Genomic DNA, 6,592 nt, shown 5'->3' with positions numbered 1-6,592 from the left:
TCGGAAGGTGGGACCGGGCCCGGGGCTTGAGCTCCGGCCGGCCCCGGGGTGCGCGAGCCCCCCGTCCCGCAGGCCTCCAGAGGGTCCGGGTGCTGGGGACGGGGCTCCACCGGGGCCCGGGGAGGCTCTCCCCAGCCTGGCTAGGTTTCGGAAGGTGGGACCGGGCCCGGGGCTTGAGCTCCGGCCGGCTGGCCCCGGGGTGCGCGAGCTCCCCGTCCCGCCGGCCACCAGAGGGTCCGGGCGCTGGGGACGGGGCTCCACCGGGGCCCGGGGAGGCTCTCCCCAGCCTGGCTAGGGTTCGGAAGGTGGGACCGGGCCCTGGGCTTGAGCTCGGCCGGCGGGGCCCGGTGGTGCGCGAGCTCCCCGTCCCGCCGGCCACCAGAGGGTCCGGGCACTGGGGACGGGGCTCCACCGGGGCCCGGGGAGGCTCTCCCCAGCCTGGCTAGGGTTCAGAAGGTGGGACCGGGCCCGGGGCTTGAACTCCATCTGGCCAGGCCCCGAGGGTGCTGGAGCCCCCTGTCCCGCAGGCCACCAGAGGGTCCGGGCGCTGGGGACGGGGCTCCACCGGGGCCCGGGGAGGCTCTCCCCAGCCTGGCTAGGGTTCGGAAGGTGGGACCGGACCCGGGGCTTGAACTCCATCTGGCCAGGCCCCGAGGGTGCTGGTACCCCTCCGTCCTGCAATCCGGCCGGGGATCCGGGGTGCCCGGGACGTAGGGTCCACCGGGGCCCGGGGAGGCTCTCCCCAGCCTGGCTAGGGTTCGGAAGGTGGGACCGGACCCGGGGCTTGAACTCCATCTGGCCAGGCCCCGAGGGTGCTGGAGCCCCCTGTCCCGCAGGCCACCAGTGGGTCCGTGCGCTGGGGACGGGGCTCCACCGGTTCCCGGGGAGGCTCTCCCCAGCCTGGCTAGGGTTCGGAAGGTGGGACCGGACCCAGGGCTTGAATTCCATCTGGCCAGGCCCCGAGGGTGCTGGAGCCCCCTGTCCCGCAGGCCACCAGTGGGTCCGTGCGCTGGGGACGGGGCTCCACCGGTTCCCGGGGAGGCTCTCCCCAGCCTGGCTAGGGTTCGGAAGGTGGGACCGGACCCGGGGCTTGAACTCCATCTGGCCAGGCCCCGAGGGTGCTGGTACCCCTCCGTCCAGCAATCCGGCCGGGGGTCCGGGGCGCCCGGGACGGAGGGTCCACCGGGGGCCCAGGGGAGGATCTCCCCGGCCCGGCATAGGGTTTGGAAAGCCGGGACTGGGGCCGGGGACCGGGCCCGGGGCTTGAGCCCCGTCCGGCAGGGCCCAGTGGTGCGGGAATCCCCCCTCCGTCCTGCAAGCCGGCCGGGGGTCGGAGGTACCCGGGACGGAGGGTCCATCAGGGCCCGGGGAGGCCTGAAGCCCCGGAGCCCTGCAGCCCCAGAGACCTGCAGCTCTGCAGCCCCCGGAACCCTGCAGCCCCAGAGCCCTGCAGCTCCGGGGCAGGCAGATTGGCGTCCTTTTGGTCCCGGCCATCTGGTCGCCCCTCTCGCCTCGGCCATCTGGTCGCCCTGGAAGTCATGATGAGGTGCCATTCGCCTCCCGGATCCCAGCGAGGGCTCCAGGAGGTCGGGTACTTTCGCGCCTTGGGTCCCCTCTGTCACCTTGTGTGCACAGATTGCAAGAAAGTCAGGTAATTTCCCTCCGGATTACTAGGGGGCAGGGTATGCCCGGACACCCCTCCAAGGCTGGTGGTTCTCTGCTAGGGGGACCAGATGGGCTATGCCTGGGTAACACCTCCCTAGGCCACCCGGGGCTTCCTTCCTCCAGGCCAACGGCTTGTCAAATTGCCCAGGACGGGCTCCATGGCTCTTGGGCAGTCGTCCCCCGGGTCTCCAGGCCGATGGCATGTCAAAGTGCCCAGGACGGGCTCCATGCGTCCCGGGCAGTCGTCCCCCGGATCTCCAGGCCGACGGCATGTCAAAGTGCCCAGGACGGGCTCCATGCGTCCCGGGCAGTCGTCCCCCGGGTCTCCAGGCCGACGGCATGTCAAAGTGCCCAGGACGGGCTCCATGCGTCCCGGGCAGTCGTCCCCCGGATCTCCAGGCCGACGGCATGTCAAAGTGCCCAGGACGGGCTCCATGCGTCCCGGGCAGTCGTCCCCCGGGTCTCCAGGCCGACGGCATGTCAAAGTGCCCAGGACGGGCTCCATGCGTCCCGGGCAGTCGTCCCCCGGGTCTCCAGGCCGACGGCATGTCAAAATGTCCAGGACGGGCTCCATGCCTCCCGGGCAGTCGTCCCCCGGGTCTCCAGGCCGACGGCATGTCAAAGTGCCCAGGTTGGGCTCCATGCGTCCCGGGCAGTTGTCCCCCGGGTCTCCAGGCCGATGGCATGTCAAAGTGCCCAGGACGGGCTCCATGCGTCCCGGGCAGTCGTCCCCCCGGGCATCCGCCGCTCCCTTCTCCGGGCCGACGGCAGGTCAGATTGCCCAGGACGGGCTCCATGGGTCCCGGGCAGTCCTCCCCTGGGTGTCCGGCGCTCCCTTCTCCGGGCCGACGGCATGTCAAAGTGCCCAGGACGGGCTCCATGCGTCCCGGGCAGTCGTCCCCCGGGTCTCCAGGCCGACGGCATGTCAAAATGTCCAGGACGGGCTCCATGCGTCCCGGGCAGTCGTCCCCCGGGTCTCCAGGCCGACGGCATGTCAAAGTGCCCAGGTTGGGCTCCATGCGTCCCGGGCAGTCGTCCCACGGGTCTCCGGGCCGACGGCATGTCAAAGTGCCCAGGACGGGCTCCATGCGTCCCGGGCATTCCTCCCCCCGGGCATCCGCCGCTCCCTTCCCTGGGCCGACGGCAGGTCAGATTGCCCAGGACGGGCTCCATGGGTCCCGGGCAGTCCTTCCCTGGGTGTCCGGCGCTCCCTTCTCCGGGCCGACGGCATGTCAAAGTGCCCAGGACGGGCTCCATGCGTCCCGGGCAGTCGTCCCCCGGGTCTCCAGGCCGACGGCATGTCAAAGTGCCCAGGACGGGCTCCATGCGTCCCGGGCAGTCGTCCCCCGGGTCTCCAGGCCAACGGCATGTCAAAATGTCCAGGACGGGCTCCATGCGTCCCAGGCAGTCGTCCCCCGGGTCTCCAGGCCGACGGCATGTCAAAGTGCCCAGGACGGGCTCCATGCGTCCCGGGCAGTCGTCCCCCGGGTCTCCAGGCCGACGGCATGTCAAAATGTCCAGGACGGGCTCCATGCGTCCCAGGCAGTCGTCCCCCGGGTCTCCAGGCCGACGGCATGTCAAAGTGCCCAGGACGGGCTCCATGCGTCCCGGGCAGTCGTCGTCCCGGGCGTCCGGGCCTGGGAGCTCCGGTGGTCCTCACCGTGCCTGAGGCCCAGCCGGGGTCCCCGAGCCCTGCCCGGCGTGGGCAGGCAGCAGCCCTACCACGAAGGCTCGGGGTGGGAAGCAGGGAGTCCTTTCGTTCCCGGCCACCTGGTTGCACCTTTCCCCTCGGCCATCTGGTCGCACGCAATGCTATCCAAAAGGGCGACCAGATGGCCAAACCTCCCTGGAAGTCCCTATGAGGTGCCATTTGCCTCCCCGATCCCAGCGAGGGCTCCAGGAGGTCGGGTACTTTTACGCCTTGGGTCCCCTCTGTCAACTCGTGTGCACAGATTACAAGAAAGGGGGGTAATTTTCCTCCGGATTACTAGGGGTAAGGGTATGCCCGGACACCCCTGCAAGGCTGGTGGTTCTCTGCCAGGGGGACCAGATGGGCTATGCCTGGGTAACAACACCCGGGGCTTCCCTCCTCCAGGCCAACGGCATGTCAAAGTGCCCAGGACGGGCTCCATGCGTCCCGGGCAGTCGTCCCCCGGGTCTCCAGGCCAACGGCATGAGCGAGTGCCCAGGTCGGGCTCCATGCGCCCCGGGCAGTCGTCCCCCGGGTCTCCAGGCCAACGGCATGAGCGAGTGCCCAGGTCGGGCTCCATGCTTCCCGGGCAGTCGTCCCCCGGGTCTCAAGGCCGATGGCATGTCAAAGTGCCCAGGATGGGCTCCATGCGTCCCGGGCATTCCTCCCCCCCGGGCGTCCGTCGCTCCCTTCTCCGGGCCGACGGCAGGTCAGATTGCCCAGGACGGGCTCCATGGGTCCCGGGCATTCCTCCGCTGGGTGTCCGGCTCTCCCTTCCCCGGGCCAACGGCTTGTCAGAGTGCCCAGGATGGGCTCCACGGGCCCCGGACGTCCGGGGCTCCCTTCCCCGTGCCAACGGCATGCCAGAGTGCCCAGGACGGGCTCCACGAGTCCCCGGCGTCCGGGGCTCCCTTCCCCGGGACACCGGCTTGTCAGAGTGCCCATGACGGGCTCCACGGGTCCCGGGTATCTGGGACTCCCTTCCCTGGGCCAACGGCATGCCGGAGTTCCCAGGACAGGCTCCACGGGTCCCGGGCGTCCGGGGCTCCCTTCCCCGGTCCGACGGCTTGTCAGAGTGCCCAGGACGGGCTCCACGGCTCCCGGGCGTCCGGGGTTCCCTTCCCCGGGTCAGCGGCATGTCAGAGTGCCCAGGACGAGTTCCACGGGTCCCGGGCAGTCCTCCCCCGGGCGTCCGGGGCTCCCTTCCCCGGGCCGTCGGCAGGTCAGAGTGCCCAGGACGGGCTCCATGGGTCCCGGGCAGTCCTCCCCCCGGGCGTCCGGGGCTCCCTTCCCCGGGCAGACGGCAGGTCAGAGTGCCCAGGACGGGCTCCACGGGTCCCGGGCAGTCCTCCCCCCGGGTGTCCGGCGCTCCCTTCTCCAGGCCGATGGCAGGTCAGAGTGACCAGGACGGGCTCCACGGGTCCCGGGCAGTCCTCTCCCGGGCGTACGTGGTTGTCCGACAGATTCGGGCAGATGTGCTTTTACGAACCGGATCGGAGTCGGCCCAAATAATAATAATAATAATAATAATCCACATTTGTAAGGCGCACAATCGCCCGTAAGGGTCTCTAGGCGCTAGGGGCCGTTGGGAAGATTAAGCAAGCTATTGCCCAGAGTCACATGGTGCTGGGCTAATCTGCCGCCGGTGCCGGGGATCGAACCCTGATCTCTGGGATGCTCGAGGGTTACTACGCGCTCTACAAAAACCTTAAATAAAAAAATCTCCAGATTCCGGAGTCAGCCGCCCTAGCCGCGGCGCCAGCTATTTCCCAGAGTCACCTGGTGCTGGGCTAATCTGCCGCCGGTGCCGGGGATCGAACCGTGATCTCCAGATTCCGGAGTCAGCCTCCCTAGCCGCGGCGCCAGCTATTTCCCAGAGTCACGTGGTGCTGGGCTAATCTGCGGCCGGTGCCGGGGATCGAACCCTGATCTCTGGGATGCTCGAGGGTTACTACGCGCTCTACAAAAACCTTAAATAAAAAAATCTCCAGATTCCGGAGTCAGCCGCCCTAGCCGCGGCGCCAGCTATTTCCCAGAGTCACCTGGTGCTGGGCTAATCTGCCGCCGGTGCCGGGGATCGAACCGTGATCCCCAGATGGGGATATCCCAAAAATCTGGCATGGATACGGCCCGCCAGGACAGGTTTGGGCACCCCTGATATAGAGGCAGTCAACGCGAAATATGCTGGGTTCGATTCCGATCCGTGTCAGAAGGACCGTAGGGCTTGGGAGTCCGTACAACAGGGGTGCCCAAACCTGTCCTGGCGGGCCGTATCCATGCCAGATTTTTGGGATATCCCCATCTGGTGATCACGGTTCGATCCCCGGCGCCGGCGGCAGATCAGAGTGCCCAGGACGGGGTCCATGTGACCCGGGCAGTCCTATCCCCTGGGTGTACGTGGTTGTCCGACATGTCGGTCGTATTTGCTTTTACGTACCGGATCGGAATCGGCCCCCATAAAATCGTACGTAAAGTATATAGCAAATCAACCTGAAATCTGCTGGGTCAGAAAGGGCTCGATTCCGATCCGTGTCGGAAGGTTAGGAGTCCGTATGAATTTGTCGGGACGGCATGGCAGAGTGCCCGGGATGGGCTCCATGGCTCTTGGGCAGTCGTCCCCCGGGCGTCCGGGGCTCCATCCAGGCCGACGGCATGGCAGAGTGCCCGGGACGGGCTCCATGCGTCCCGGGCATTCGTCCCCCGGGCGTCCGGGGCTCCATCCAGGCCGGCGGCAAGGCAGTGTGCCCGGGTCAGGCTCCATGCGTCCCGGGCATTCGTCCCCCGGGCGCCTGAAACTGCTGGGTCAGAGAGGGCTCGATTCCGATCCGTGTCGTAAGGTTAGGAGTCCGTACGAATTTGTCGGGACGGCATGGCAGAGTGCCCGGGACGGGCTCCATGCGTCCCGGGCATTCGTCCCCCGGGCGTCCGGGGCTACATCCAGGCTGACGGTATGGCAGAGTGCCCGGGTCGGGCTCCATGGTTTTCACGGTGGTCCTCCCCAGGGTGTCGGGGCGCTCCAGGCCGAAGGCATGGAAAAGTGCCCAGGACGGGCTCCATGCGTCCCGGGCATTTGTCCCCCGGGCGTCCGGGGCTCCATCCAGGCCGACGGCATGGCAGAGTGCCCGGGTCGGGCTCCATGGCTTTCACGGTGGTCCTCCCCTGGGTGTCTGGGGGCTCCAGGCCGAAGGCATGGAAAAGTGCCCAGGACGGGCTCCATGCGTCCCGGGCACGGGCACG

Source organism: Lissotriton helveticus, chromosome 8 (genome assembly GCF_964261635.1).
Source record: "Lissotriton helveticus chromosome 8, aLisHel1.1, whole genome shotgun sequence".
In the NCBI taxonomy this organism is placed as follows: Eukaryota; Metazoa; Chordata; class Amphibia; order Caudata; family Salamandridae; genus Lissotriton; species Lissotriton helveticus.
The sequence above is the reverse complement of the archived record's forward strand: the minus strand, read 5'-3'. Positions refer to the sequence as shown.